At 33.2% G+C, this 17,037-nt stretch overlaps 1 long non-coding RNA gene across 1 annotated transcript; it reads left to right on the top strand.

Annotated features, from left to right (window-relative positions):
* Window positions 1-5,086: 5,086 nt before the first annotated feature.
* LOC145070208 (uncharacterized) lies at window positions 5,087-6,726 on the top strand. Its single transcript, XR_013689863.1, has 5 exons — window positions 5,087-5,276; window positions 5,351-5,555; window positions 5,623-5,937; window positions 6,360-6,459; window positions 6,643-6,726. It is a non-coding gene; the product is annotated as an uncharacterized LOC145070208 (long non-coding RNA).
* The last annotated feature ends 10,311 nt before the right edge of the window (window positions 6,727-17,037 follow it).

Here is a 17,037-nt window from a genome sequence, read left to right as displayed (position 1 = left end):
GTGAGGGTTGAATGTTGTGTCATCACGTCGAACCCTTCCCTTTAGTACCGAAAGTAACTGAAAACATAAATATAAAATGTAAGCAAAAGTTTAGTGATTTCCCCAAAGTACCACATACCAAACATAAATAAGTTAATGCTACGGGCCAAATCATAGTCTTACAAGTATTTTCTTGCCGGGGGCCAAATCTCGGTCTTCTATACAGGTGCTAGGGGTCAGAGCCTGGTCTTTCATACAAATTGTCGAGGGTCACATCATGGTCTTTTATACAATTGTCAGGGGCCATATCCTGGTCTTTCATACACATATCACAAACATAGCTAACATCCAATATCACAAATAATGGGACGACCTTGGTGCCTTCGACCCATTGATACAGTGAGAAAACTCACCTTAGTCGGCTGATAAACAACTAGATGCTTGGCTACAAAACTAAAAGATCACAAACTAACACAAACAAATAACCCTAATCAAAATAAGGTTATAAACCATAACTGTGGGTCTAAATCCCAAACCCAAAGTCCTAGGATAAAAGTCAATTTTACCCTTCCCATAATGGGCCTACCCATATTTGGCCCAATAACAAAATCATGACCCCTAAGGCCCATAAAGGCCCACTCATGCAACTTAAGGTCCACTAATAAAGTTATGAGCCCCATTAATGTTCAACAGCCCAAGGCCCAATTCCTAGCTAAGGCCCAACTGAATTCCAAAAGCCCACGAAAAGCCTCAACAAGTCATACGCTCGGCATACGCATCGTACGCTCTACGTACACGTCGGGTTACTAGTACGCGCTGCGTACACCCTTGGTACGCTCAGTGTATCGGGTTGCTTGTCAGCTTAAGCCATTTAGTGCTTAATCCATTCAGTTGTATGGTCTAACTCCCATATCTTGTAAATATTAGGATTCTAATACATAAAGTTGGCATCTTTAACCCTTAGCATGTCTTAATGGAACCCAACATCCATTTTTGTCCACCACTGCTCATAATAAGGACCCAAATTCATTCACGAAATCATAAAAACCATCAATATGAGATTTTTATGCATCATGAGCAACATAGAGGTTGATATCTAACATATCTAACTCCTGGAGTTGCTCAAACTCACAAGGAGAACCTATAGGACAAAATAAAGCTCATAAACAACCCTAAACTCAAACTATCATCAGGATTCATCAAGGTGAGAACTTTTTGTTGGATTAGATATCTATGTCCATAACTATAATTGGTATGTACTTGAATTGATAGTAGCACGGTCCTTCTGGGTAGCCTTCATATTAGCAACCATATCTTGTCCATATTAGGGTTCTAATACATAAAGTTGGCATCTTTAACCCTTAGCATGTCTTAATGGAACCTAATATCCATTTTTTTCCCACCAATGCTCATAATAAGGACCCAAATTCATTCATGGAATCATAACAATCATCAATATGATATTTTTATGCATTATGAGCAAAAAAGAGGCTAATATCTAACATATCTAACTCCTGGAGTTGCTTAAACTCACAAGGAGGACCCATAGGACCAAATAAAGCTCATAAACAACCCTAAACTCAAACTATCACAAGGAGTCATCAAGGTGAGAACTTTTTGTTGGATTAGGTGTCTATGCCCATAACTATAATTGTTATGTACTTAAAATAATAGTAGCACATCCTTTTCGGTTTCATTCATATTAGCAACTAGACAGGATGACCTATTGAGAAAGAGGAAGAATTTATTATTTGGAATAATAAATTAATAAAAAAAATAATTTATTAATGTATTATAAAATAATATATTAATTAGAAATCGTGTTATTTAATTAATATTTAATCAGAAATTAATTTGGAATTAATTTTGATAGTAGCACAGTCCTTTTGGATTGCCTTCATATTAACAACCATATATTGTCCATATTAGGGTTCTAATACATAAAGTTGGCATCTTTAACCTTTAGCGTGTCTTAATGGAACCCAATAACCATTTTTTCCCACCAATGCTCATAATAAGGACCCAAATTCATTCATGGGATCATAACAATCATCAATATAAGAGTTTTATGCATCATGACCAACAAAGAGGCTGATATCTAACATATCTAACTCCTGGAGTAGCTCAAACTCACAAGGAGGGCCCATAGGACTAAATAAAGCTCATAAACAACCCTAAACTCAAACTATCATAAGGAGTCATCAAGGTGAGAACTTTTTGTTGGACTAGGTGTCTATGCTCATAACTATAATTGGTATGTACTTGAATTGATAGTAGCACATTCCTTTTGGGCTGCCTTCATATTAGCAACTAGACAAGATGACCTATTGAGAAAAAGGAAGAATTTATTATTTGGAATAATAAATTAATATAGAAAAATGATTTATTAATGTATTATGAAAATAATATATTAATTAGAAATCATGTTATTTAATTAATATTTAATTAGAAATTAATTTTGGGATTAAAAGAATTAATTAAAAGTATAGGGGATATTTAGAAATTATTTAATAGTTGTGGTTTTGGGCTCTTGGACCACCCTAGAAGGGTCTGATGAAAACTCTTAGGGGGGCCCTAGAATTTTCATCCAAGGCCTTGGGATGGGGAGTCCATGGGCTGTTTGGGCCTTAAGTTGGAAATTAGGGTTTCCTCCAGCAAACCTAGCTTTGGTTCTAAGCAACCTCGGCTATATAAGGAGCCTCAACCCTATCAATTTTGGCCATGCCATTCAAACCCTAAGGATAGCAGAAATTTTGAAGTATCTTCCTCCTCTCTCCTCCCATCCTCTTGCTTAGTGTGTTTGTGAGCCGTTCACTACTAGAAAACAGCCCTTTAATGACGCGCAAACAATGACACGCAGTGATTTACGATACGCAAAAGCATGCGCCCTAAAAATAATGTCATCTCTTCTAAAATTTGAAGGATAGAGGACACGCATTTATGCGTGCCCTAAAATTAGCGTCAGAAAAAGAAATACGGAGGGCACCTATTATAATAAGCGTGTCGTGTAAAGGTGTCGCTTTATATTTTTTTAAGAAGGCGCGTTTTCCGTATTTTTTTTTGGGAAATGAAATCCCACAAAAATTAAACACCCCGCCTGATCCTCCTTCTAAAATCCTCTGCTAAAAGCCTAAATCATTCATAACCATTTTCCATTCCCAAAAAAATTAAACATCCCGCCTACTACGACTCCCCAAATCACCCTAAATCATAAATCCCTAAATATTAAGAACCCTAATTTGTTCTTGAGAAACGGTGCCTTAGATCAAAAACTGTGAATTCAACTTCGAATTAGTTCAGGTTCTCTCAATCAAGAACCTCCCCATTGCCGGAGTCAACCGTTCGTTATCACATATGGTCATCGTCACAGCCTCGAGATTTATCAACTCTTTCCGCAAGATCTTTCTCGTAAATTCTATCAATCCTAAGCTTTCTCTCAATTAAGAAGCCCTAACCTTTCTCTCTATTCACGTGCCAATAATCCCAGCAAAGAAGATCAACAACAAAGACTAACTAGTTCGATTTCTCCCTAAAACTGGTAAAACTTCTCCTAAATCCGACTTCACTCCACTCTCTGAGTTTGTTTTCTCCCTAATCGATGCATCCACCTTCTCATCTCTCCCCTCCACCGGGTTTTCTCTCATCTCTCTCCTCCATAGATGAAGATTTTCAGAGATGTAAAGGGAGTAACCGAAGGAAACCCTAAAACTACTCTGATTGCACAAACACTTCTTCTCCTGTGACTTTAGGTAAGTCTCTCGTCCATAGAGTATAATTTCTTCTTTCATGTATTTGCATCTATAATCTTTCAAAGCCATTTCTTGTTCTTCTTTCAGTGTTAGACTTTATGTGGATTTAGCTCTTTGATTTTATAAGATTTTCATAAATTGTTTGGTTTTCTTGATTCCTGGAACCTGCATGTTTATTTTCCTTCCCAATCTAGGCATTTTTATATATGATTAGTAAACAAGGGTTATGATTCTTACACATCTAATCCATTTTCCTGTGTTTTTGTTCTTAATGCTTTTCTTTTTTAGAAAATTCCATCATCTTTAGTTCATGATCTTGACTTTGAAGACACCCATGTCTTGTTTAGTTCTTAATCATTCTTCAAACATTCTTGTTCTTAATGTTTTTCTTTTGCCAGGGTTTGCTTGATTCTGCTAATCAGTGTCTATGTTGCATGATAAAATGGAACCAGAGGCTGTTGTAAATGAAAACAGACTACTTGGTTGTTTAGATGCATTGGCACTCAAGTTTTCAACTAAGGAAGTAGAATTCAGTTTTAATGAGTTTGGGCCAGATGATGAAGCATATGACTACTCAAGAAACACTCCTGATGCTTTTCATGAAGATTATGTAGGCAAGCTGTTCGATGAAATGCCAGGAGACGAGTTTTGGTCTGAACTAAAAGCCATCAGATGGTGTCCTATTTCTGTTGACCCACCTTTGACCGGACTTCCATGGTTAGTGCCAGCTCAGCAAATTGCAGCACCGGATACTGTCAGGCCTAAATCATAGATGTGGCCCGCTTCATCCATGATTGTCAATCAGAGAGATCAATGTTTAAATCTTCCAACACTCCATTTTTGGTGCCTGATTCTCGAGGGGTTCTCATGGCTGCAAAGGATGTGATGAATAATGATGCACCTTGGTTGGACAATAATACCCCTCTGGGAAAACATATCATACACTCGAGTATCAGTCATGATCTGGCTAACAGGCTAGGGATTCAATCCCTTCGTTCCATCTCTTTAGTCAGTGAGGAAATGACAAAAGATTTACCCTATATGGACTATGCAAAGATCCATGAGCTTCTTGAATTATATGGAGGGAAAGATTTCTTGTTATATGATCTTATTGAGTTTGCAGACTGCTGTAAAGCCAAAAAGCTTCATATAATTTTTGACAAATGCCAACATCCATCACAATCATTGATGATACAAAATTAAGGTATAAAGTTATCATACTATTTAGTTTTACTTTATAGCCAATTAAATTTAAAAAAATTTAAAATAATTTTTTTACAGGAGATTTTTAAGGGCCTGCCATTGTTGCTGTACTGGAAGAAGCAAGTTTTAGTAGAGAGGAAATATCTAGCCTTAAGTTTCTTCCTCCATGGGGTTTAAGGGGTGACATGCTTAATTTTGGATTAGGGTTAACGAGTTGTTATTCTATAACTGATCTTCCTTCAGTTGTCTCTGGTGGATTTTTATATATGTTTGATCCTTGTGGTAAAGCTTTTACTCTACCTTCATCAAGTAATTCTCCAGTTGCAAAGATGTTTACTTTGACAGGTATATATTAGTAATAATTTTGTTATCTTTTTGTTAATCAGGTTAGTATTCTGTTATGATTTTGTTAATTACAGGTACCAATTTGACCGAGCGATTCCGTGATCAGTTTAGTCCCATGTTTATTGGTCAAAAAGTTCTATGGTCACCAGACTCTACAGTTATACGAATGCCTATTTCATCAAAGTTCATTGAATATGGAAGACAAAAATAAAACTGATATTTGAAAATTTCATTAAGCATGCCTCTAGAACACTTGTATTTTTGAAGTCTGTTTCTGAGGTAACAAGAACTTATGTTTCAGACATCTAGTTATTGGTTATAAAACTTAACAATTTCTTTGAATCAGGTGTCTTTTTCAACATGGGAAGAAAAAGAGCCACAATCTTCACAAGATTTTTTAATCTATGTGGAGTCATCACATGCAACACTAAGGAATCCATTTTCAGAAAAGGAATGGAAGAAGTTTCAGCTATCAAAAAAAAGAAATTACATACATACTGTTAAAGTTAAACAAAGCACATGAAAGTAAGTAAACTAACTGGAAATGGTGGGTGGGTTTTGTTTGTAGGTCTGGCTAGTCGTCTTCCTCAACCAGAAGATCTTGTGGCATATGCATGCAGTAGTCATGAGAAGCCTAGTTTCTTTTAATATGGAAACAGAGGTAACAGGTTAAATCTATCTTTTTTTCTCTATAACTTTGGAATCTTAACGCTTTGATTTTTTTTTCTATGAAAAGTTTCCATTTCTTATTTAATGGTTGTTATTATTGCTCACTATAATATAAAGTATTGGGAAGCTTTGGCATTGTGTAAGCTACTTCCACAATAAGATTCATTAGCCTCCGGATACTAGTCCAGAACACAAGTGAAACAGGTTGCTTTTCATCTCAAAAACACTATTTTTGTCATTACCCTTCATAAAAAACTAAAATTTTTATTTTTGACTAGTATTCGGAGGCTGATGTGTACAAGCAACTCTCTTACTTCTGCTATCTTCTGGATGTTGATCGTTGCATTGACAAGGTTATTTTTGTCAATAGTTAAAATTTTGAGATATTGATATAAATTGTTTTATAAATTAAAGGTACCCTTTGAGTTGCATGGGCCACATGGTGTCCTAAAACATCTAAAGTATCTACTCGAGACAAAGGGATCAACTGTCATCTGTGTAGCAGAGGGAGCTGGTCAGATTAGTTCTAACTTCTAACTTTACTCCATACATAATTTAATTATATTTTCTTCATTTACAAAAAACAAATAAGATTATAATAAAATGTATATTGTTTTTAGAAAATAGATTGTAATTTGATTAAACTTTGGGAAAAAAAGACAGCTCAACTTACAATTTGTGATATGGTTTTGTATAGAACTTTGTGGAGAAAACAAATGCTAAGGATGCATCTGGGAATGTTCTACTTGGAGATATTGGCGTTCATATACAACAGGAGGTACTTTTTTTGTTATGGAAATGTTCTACTTTGAAAACTCGTTTACAACCATTTTTTTTAATTAAATTAACTTAATTGTAGCAGTGAAAATAGGTATGTGTTTCGATGACTTTGCTATAAATATAACTGGATAGGAAGAAATATTATAAGAAACAAATGAATGTAAGTGAAATGATATTTGTTTTTTTAGATAAAAAAAATATTTCAAGGAGATTGGGGATGCAGCTGATGTGAAATACATTGATCCTACATACATGATCTGTGCCTGCCGAGCAAACGCATCAGACGGAATCCTCTACACGTGCTCGGTCAAAATGTTGTAAGTTTATTTTCCATTCCTTGACCTTGTAATTTGTACATAATTTTTGATGGATGGTTTGTTGTTTGTTGTTTGTGTCAATGTGAATGTGAACACTTGGCCTGTTTCTTTTTCTTATACTCGGCTCAAAAGATCAAGCCAGCTCAAAGGAGCCGGCAGTGAGAACATATACTTGGCTTGTCCTTCTAAGCACTCCTTTTATGGAACTTATTTGCCTTCTATTTCTTTTTCACCCACCGATGGGGGATGCCTCAAACTTGGCCTCTCATACAACATCCACACATATTAAACATATTTACATTATTTGTTTTTTATGATGAACACAAATATTACACATATTTAATTATTCAGACTATATTTTTAGACAACTACGATAATGTAAAACACACACTATGTTATTTAATATACATATATACATATATAAAACACTAATGTATATATAATTTATTCTTTTAAACACAACACACAGACACACACACACACACACACACATATATATATATATATATATATATATATATATATATATATATATCCGATTTTTTCCAGGTTTTAGGACCGTTCCAACCGTCGAACCAGTAAGATAAACGGTTCGATGTCCGGTCCAGTTTTCAAAACCTTGTAAAAATATGAACATAGGAACTTATAAGTGCATACAAGAGTTACCATTTGAAGTGCATACAGGAGTTACCATTTGAATTTCTGTTTTTAGTATAATAATAGTGTTGTTATGTCAAAGTTTAACATTTCTGTTTTTAGTAATAATATGAAAAATGTTTTTGATTATGCTGTGTTTAGTATTGAGAAGGATTATGGAATGAAATATTGTCCATATGAAGCAGGTTTCGATGTTTCCTTGTCTGGATACGTTTTTCACTTGATCAAGATTTTGCATGAGAGAGGCCTAGACTTGTTAAATGGATAATGTAAGAAAATTTTGTCATTTTCATTTTGAAATTCAGTGAAAGGTTAAAAATAAGAATAAGGTAGAAATATAATGATTTGTATTTTATCTTAATGCAGCTGAAAGTTATCAAGTAAAGAGAGTTTCCTCAAAGGTATGCAAGGAAAGAATTAAGAATGCTGAAGCTGGTGAGTGGATTTTCTGTAAAAAAATATAAGTAAAATATAATACAATTTTATCTAAATTCTTTGAATTATAAGAATAAATAGTAATTAAAAAATTATAATATGTTGTCACAGGCTGCAAGAGATGTTAGAGCTCTTAGAGAAGCTAAGGACAAACTGGAGAAGTGAGTTGAAGAGCTGAAATGGGGATTAGAATTTGAAAAGCATTTGAGGGTATATTTTTTTTATATTTTTTGTATGTAGTTAGTTTGTAAATTTTTGTTACAACTTCTATTGATTTGTTTTATCTTTCCATGTAACGACTATTTGTTTGACATGTAATTTTATGCAATGGATTGTATTTTTTGTATATGATATTCTATTTTCTATTATGAGACATTAAATACAAATTTAATTTGAAAATTAGTAAATCTATAAATAATATATTTTTTTAAACATATAAAATTATGATACGCAAAAATGCGTGTCATCTTCATTTATGACATGGTCTTTCTTGACAGGGGCTTTAATGATACGCAATGCGAGTCGTAAATGCACGTCGTAAGGTTACGACACGCAAATGCGTGTCATCTTCCTTTATGACAGGGCCTTCCTTGATACGCAAAGCGTATCGTAAACGCACGTTGTAAATGTGTGTTGTAATTGCACGTCATAAATAGACGACGCGCAAAAGCGTGTCATCTCTCATTATGACAGGGCCTTCCTTGACACGCATTTGCGCGTCATCTGATCGTTTTACGACACGCATTGCGCGTTGTAAGAGGCTGTTTTTCTAGTAGTGGTTAGAGGTGTTATACTTGTGACACTTGCTCTCAAGTCCAAGATCTTCAAGGATTTCATTGTTATTACAATATAACAATAAAAGTATGTATCTTAACCCTAGTTTATTGTTAATTTCGAAAATTATAGTTGCCTTTTAGGGTTTATTGTTTTGTGTTCAATACTTGCATGTCCATTAGTGAAAACATAAATCCTACAAATTAGGGTTGCATGCACACATAGGTATTTTTGTTTTTCTTAAAACCCATCACTTTTTACCATCTAAAGCTCACAAAGTTGATGAAGATTCTAGATCTAAATGCTCAATTTCAACAAATTATTGGTCTCCAAGTTCCTTCTTCTTGAATACATACAAAAATGACACAAAAATCACTTCAAAGCTCAAGAACACTCCAAGGATGAACTAGGGTTTCAATGGGATGAAATGAATAATGGGGGCTGATGAGGGTAGAGGTCCAAGGGCTATAATGATGTTTAAATAGGGATCATGCCCTAAAATTTAGGGTTTAGTCTTTAGTTGCATACGCCCTACATATACCACATATGCTCAACGTACATGGGTAAGCTCATCCAATCTAAAACGTGCATGTATGCTAAGCGTACCTAAACGTATGCCCAGTGTACGAAGGACCATTTTTGTAATTTTTTTGAAACTTAGAGGACAAAGGAAGAAATACCTGGAATTGAATGTTACACAATTCTTATGAAACATTAATATAAGGACCAAAGTTGCAAACGAATTTCTTTGGGACAAAAACTAACATTAGCAGCTAAACTCAAGGACCAAAAATATAGTTTAATTATTTCATGGTTTATTTGTAAAGTTATGAATCTAGAAATCCTACTCTTGAAGTCTGTAGATTATGGTTGCATGGCTGAAATTCTTATACAAAGGGACGCTTCCTCTTATGACTTTACTCGAGGGACTGCAATAACATGGGTAAAAATGCCATTTATGTTCTTATGGATTTACTTGTTAACAATATTTATAAAAGCTTATTTGTATGAATCTATTTTGGTCATTAGATTGAAACCAAAATTGGTTATAGATATTAACTTGTTGCATGTTTTGACCTATGTGATATTTTTTTTTCACAGGATCAATCTACTATGGTTATTGATCATGGAAGCTATGTTGTTTTAGAAACCAAGGGAGATCATACATTAATTGTTGCTGATGATTTTATTCAGTCTGATGTACCTTTAGGGAGTATAAAAATTAAGGTTAGATAGTGTATTCCAGTTGGTGAACTAGCAAACACTAATGATAAAGATGATCAAGCATATGTAGTGGAGTGGGATCCCAACAATGGAAGGTAATTAGTGTTTGGTTTGTATTTTATATAAAACCAAAGAGATCTTATAAAGTTACAATCTTGTTTATTATCTTCTTTACTAAATTGGCATTAGGGAAATGGTGGGAATTAGGGCTAGGGCAACTCTTGGTTCCATTCCAACTTCGTTTCTAGTGAATCACAAACTCACACCTGACAAGAATACATCAAGGTTTTACAATAGTCATGTGGCAACCCCTTTTAACAGCTGCATTAGCTTCCAATCATACTAGTACTTCTTCTTCTATCCCAATAACATCAATAGTAACAACACCTGTTTTTTTTTCATGAAGTTGAAAGGCTTAAAGCTATCATGGAGATTGTCAAAGGAGAACTTACTCATAAGTTCCTTTTAATGTAGTACATGTTTTGTTTTTCTATGATAAATATTATACAATATTAGCAATGTATTACATTTATTTACTATTGGAATGATTATTTGTATTTGACATATTAGTGCAATAATCTATATTTCTTGTTTATGGTATTTTATTTTGTATTATGAGACTTTTAATGTGTTATTTTATTTGAAAATTAGTAAATCTATTAAAATATATAATTTTTAAACATTTAAAATTATAACAAGCAAAAATGTGTGTCGTCTTTCTTTATGACATGAGCTTTAATGATACTCAATGTGAGTCGTAAATGTGCGTCGTAAGGTTACGACACACAAATGTGTGTCACATTTCTTTATGACCGGGGCTTCAATGACATGCAATGCATTTTGTAAATGCACTTTGTAAATGCACGTCGTAAGTTTATGACGCACAAAAGCGTGTCGTCTTCCTTTATGACAGAGCCTTTCTTGACATGTATATGTGTGGCATCTGTGGCTTTTACGACACTAAATGTGTGTCATTAAAGGGTATTTTTATAGTAGTCATATAAAAGTTTAGGGACCAAATTTACCATCATAAGATAGTTTTGTTTCCAAATTCTGAAATAAGAAAGTTTTATAGCCAAATTATGAAACAATAAAAGTATACTATTCATAAACGAAATGATTTTAATATATATAATAATGGTAGAAGTCAAATTATTCGCATTAACTATGATAAAACTTTAACCCGTTATTTTAAATCAAAGATTATTTTTATTATTTTAGGTCTTGTAGTATCTCAAAACTTGAATCATAACCAAATTATATGAAAATGCATTTATCACGGATCATCTAAGAAAAAAGTTACATGCATCAATGGATATTATTTTATAGGAAAATGACTTAAGAGGGTAATTTTTTTTGTTTATATTTAGACAACTTTTTTTACACAATTGCATCGAACTTTTTAGAAGTGTTCAATATCATTTATGACGACCAATGGTTTTTATTTTATTTTGATAAATTATTTATTAGCGATTATGAATTATTCAATAATAGCAAAAAATGATTTATCCATTTGCTTATTTTGATACTCTTTTTTCTTTCATTCCATATGTTTATGACGATGTATACATTCAAATATTCAATAACCACTATGTGCTTTATGGTGATGTATACAATCTATTATTTGTCAATATATGTAGTATTCATTTATTTTAAAAGTTTAGTACTTTTGAGATACACACAGATTGAAGGCGTATACAATATTGCAAAATTCATGATCATCTTGCATTCATATATATGTAAAAAAATAACTCTTCTATGACTTCCTAAGTTTTGCATAAGAGCGCATTATTTTGACATACCCATGTGAGAAACAAGCATTATGCATTATTTTGACATACCCATGTGAGAAACAAGCATTATGGTGCAGATTGAGAAGAAAATATAGTCACAAACATAGAAAAGGTGTTATTAATTAGGCTTGAAATAGCTTAAATAATTATTGGATGAATAAATATTATGATATCGTTTGTGATTATCCACTGTCATACTTTTAAACAATATTTTATTTTGTTTGAGGTTTTTTATAGTTTTCAGAATTCCACTTTTAATTAAAGATGTTTTTAATCTTTAAAGTAATGTTTAAATATCATTTTGTGGCCATATTTCCATAGCAAATCTCATAACTATTTTTTTCGTAACAAATTTTGTTGATCCATATATAGCAAATTTGTAGTTATTTCTTCTATAGTAAATTCAATAAAATGAAATTTATTCCTAATAATATATAAAAATACAATAAAAATAAATTTAAAAGTAACATCAAATTTTAAAAGATATATTACAAAGTTACTTAATTATCAAAATTAAATATCAGTTACAAATGATAACATTTGAACACTTCTTAAAAGTCCAATGGCCAATCGTTTATTAAAAAAAAAAAAAAAAAGCAAAACAAATTGATAATTAAACTTCTCAAAATCATTTTTTCCATTTTAATTTGCCATGTAGATGTCACATATACGTAAAGTAAGTTGTAACCTAAGATAGTTGGTCAATCGTGTATAAAAAAAGAAGTTGCCTGAATTTGAACAAAACGAATAGATAATTACTCTCCTAAGCTAGTCATTTTCCCTTTTTTGTGAATCTTGATGACATGATCATATGTGTTTGTTACATCAATCTATGTATTGCTCAAACCAAAATCCGAGAGGCTATTTTCGTGATTTGCATAGTATTTTACGTGCATCAGGTTTAGCATTGTTAGTCTGACTCATCTATATTCATACAAATATAAGGTTTTTGTTATGGAATATCATATCATATGTTATATTTTTATGATGTCCTTGTTTGGCATTACATGAGTTTTATTGAAACAAAGTACTCTCCTATCATGAGCACTCTTGACCTACTTAAGGATAAATTCGGTTACTTTCTCGAGATCTCCCCAAGCACACCACTGACAAATGGTTTCTTAGTCAACAAAATTATACTACCATGATTCTTATATGTGAAAGATGTTTAACTTAAAACCATGTAGTACTTTAGCAGATACTCAGTTTGGACTTGGAACACAATAGTGGATCCTTGGACACTTTAATATATCTTATCTTCAATAAAACTGATACGTCATATACTCGTATGTCATAAAACACATTGGTCTATTTATGAATAATCCTCAAAAGCCTCATATTAGGGTGCAGTTTGTGTTACATTGAAGGAACTTTTCATCATAAATGTCAACCTTATACCTTATTGTCTATTATTTTTATAGTCTGGTATGATATTCAATTAAGGTGGATGTTTGATTTCGATGTTCCACTTCCAGCTATTGTGTCTTCCTAGGCACAAATATGATATCATGGTCTGTAGAAGTTCAAGATTTGGAAAGAATTTCTCATCTCATAAATTCATCTGAACAACCAATACAATCTATATACATCAAGTAAAACAACTAATTAACTTAACTCTGATCAACTAACTAAACTATAGCTAACAAACAGTTAACTCTCTAACAGAAAGTCAAATATAGTCAAGAAGTCAACGTTGACTAACTTCATCTTCTCCAATACCCCCCCCCCCTCAAGCTGGTGGATATGGAAGCATCCCCAGCTTGGATATTGCATGCACATGATCAGATCCCGATAAAGACTTGGTGAAAACATTTGCAGGTTGTTCTGTTGTGGGAATATGAGAAATTGAAATTAAGCCTGATTGAAGCTTTTCTCAAACGAAATGACAGTCGAGATCAATATGTTTCATGCGTTCGTGGAAGACAGGATTTTTGGCTATAAAAATTGCTGCCATGTTATCACATTTTAAAGGAATCGGTTCAATGTCTGATATCTCAAATTCAACCATGAGTCTACTTAACCAGGCAAGCTCCGAACAAACTCTACGCATAGACCAATATTCAGCTTCAACTGATGATAATGAAACCGTGGCTTGCTTTTTAGACTTCCATGAAATAGGACTTCCACCCATAGTAATGAAATAACCACTTACAGATCTTCGTGTAGAAGGGCAAGCTGCCCAATCAGAGTCACAGAACGCTTCCAGCTGAAACTCATTCTTATTATTGAAGAAAATTCCTTGTGACATTGTACCATATAAGTATTTAAGAACATGTAGAGCAGCATCCATGTGTTCTTAAGTAGGTTTGCTATTGAATTGGCTTAGAAACTGAGTTGTAAACGCAATGTCGGGTCTTGTGTGAAGTACGAAATTAAGTTTCCCAACAAGTTGTCGATATTCTGTTGGATCACACAAGGATGCGGAAGAATTGAACAAGTATTTTAACTTGGTTGGAAGACGAGAAATTACTGATTTGTAATCTGTAATAGAATAAGCTTCTAGAAGTTCCTTGATGCATTTGTGTTAATGAACAATCATTGCATCATTAACATGTATGAATTCCAATCCCAAAAAGAAATTGGTACTTCCCAAATCCTTTATTTTGAACTTATCATCAAGAATTTGTTTGAGTGAATTTATTTCTTTAATATTATCCCCTGTGACTAAGACATCATCAACGTATACAGCCACAATAACAATGGAATTCTCAAGCTTTTTGATGAACAAAGAATGATCATTTTCATATCTAATAAGGCATTTAGCATTAAGTTTAGAAGAGAGTTTATCATACCATTGTCTAGAAGCTTGTTTAAGGCCATAAAGGGACTTCTTTAACTTGCATACAAGTTGTGAAGAAGAATTATTCATGCCAGGGGGAAATATCATATATACATCTTCATGTAGATCTCCATGAAGAAACGCATTATTAACATCAAATTGATGTACTTTCCATTTCTTTTTGACTGCTAAGTTGACCAAACATCTAACAGTGTTGAACTTTATAACAGGAGAAAAAATCTCATGATAGTCAATACCTTCCTTTTGAGTGAAGCCCTTAGCAACAAGCCTAGCTTTATATCGTTCAATACTGCCATCTGCCTTATATTTGACTTTGTATACCCATTTGCAAGAAATTTGTCTTTTTCCTTTTGGAAGTGGGACAATTTCCCATGTTTAATTAGCATCAAGAGCAGCAAATTCCTATTGCATAGCTTCTTCCCATAATGAATTACCCTTTGCTTGATGATCGTATAATGGTTCAACAACTTTGGAATTGACATTGAATGCTGAAACTTTTGTCAAATTAACAACATGAGAATAGAATGTAGCATTAGGAATGAACATGTTTATGATAGTATGAGGACAATCACAACCATTATCATCATGATTTGTTACATTGTTACATATGTAGTCATTGAGATAAGCTGGAGGATGAGTTGCTCGTGTTGACCTTCTTAAAGGAACATTTAGAGAAGGCTCATAGTATGTAGAGGCAGAATTGTCATTTGATGGAGCTGCATCAGAATGAGCATTGGTTGAAGAATCATTGTGATCAACTGAACCATTTGGAGAAAATTCAGAATCTAGACAATCATAAGCTTTAGGAAAGCATGAAGTAACACCTTCTTCAGAATGATTATTATGTAAGGGAAAAACAGTGTCAACAAACTTAACATGTCTGGAGACAATGATTTCATTTGTAGAAAGATTGAGAAATTTATACCCTTTTGTCCAAATGGGTATCCTATGAAAATACATTTCCCAACCCTTGTCATAAATTTATCCCTATTTTGTGAAATAGTAGACACATAGCACAAACAACCAAAAGACCTCAATGATTCCAAATTTGGTTGTTGTTTATGTAATATTTCATAGGGTGTGAGATTATTTAGAATCTTGGAAGGAATTCTATTGATTAAGTAAGCAGCAGTTAGAACACATTCTCCCCAAAAAAAATTTGCCAAGACCAGATTAAAAAAAGAGCTCTAGAAATTTCAAGAAGGTGCTTGTGTTTTCTTTCAACAATCCCATTTTGTTGGGGTGTATGAGGGCATGATTTTTGATGAAGAATTCCATGAGTTGCATAAAATTGAATTCCTTCTTTGCTTGATCCCAATTCAAGAGTATTATCAGAACGGATGATTTGTATATGGGTTTTGAAATGAACTTAAACATACTTAGTAAATGCTTGTATAAGAGCAAAAGCATCTCCTTTATTTTTTGAGTAAGTGAACCCAGGTGCATCTTGAATAATCATCCACAAGAGTAAGAAAATATATATACCCATTATATGTTGGAATTTTGTAAGGTCCCCAAATATCAACATGTACAAGTTCAAACAACTCATGTGAAATGGTATTACTGTCAGCAAAAACCAATTTGTGTTGCCTGGCTTAATAACAAATAGTACAAGTGTCAAAGTTCTTGTCATTACAATGTTTAGACAACAAAGAAATGAATTTCATCTTATAAAGAGGAAGATGTCCCAATCTATTGTGCTAAAGATTGTGAAAATCATTCTTATTACAAGATTGACAATTATTGAGAGAATGAACTAAAGAACTAGGATTCTTAATGAATTTGTAATCTCTAATGTAAATATTCCTCACTCTTTGTCCAATGATGATTTTATTTCTCGACAAAGGGGCCTGCATTGCACATAATTCATCAGTAAAAAGATTCCAAACCTTGAGTTGAGAAGTGACACGAGCAACTGAAATAAGATTGTATTTAAACTCTGGTACATAAAGAACTTGATGAAGCACAATATTCTCATGAATTAGAACACTGCCATTATGAGAAATATGAATAGATTGCCCATTTGGTAAACCGATTAGATGAGGTCGTGTAAATGTTTTCAAAGATGAAAATATTGATCTGTTTGAACAAATGTGATCTGATGCTCCTGAATCGGTTATCCATGATGTAGATTCTTGGCTATTAGAATCAATCACATTAAAAATGTAAGAAACATGCTTGCCATAAGAGCCGACAAAATTACCTGCAGTATCCATAGCTCCATCAGTAATAACAGAGTTGACCCGTGTAGATTCATTGACATTATTATTTAGAAGTTGCATCAATTGTTTGTAATGTTCAGGAGTGATAGA

This window comes from Lactuca serriola, chromosome 1, assembly GCF_051521515.1.
Source record: "Lactuca serriola cultivar US96UC23 chromosome 1, Lser_US96UC23_V15, whole genome shotgun sequence".
NCBI classification, from domain to species: Eukaryota; Viridiplantae; Streptophyta; class Magnoliopsida; order Asterales; family Asteraceae; genus Lactuca; species Lactuca serriola.
The sequence above is the reverse complement of the archived record's forward strand: the minus strand, read 5'-3'. Positions and strand labels throughout refer to the sequence as shown.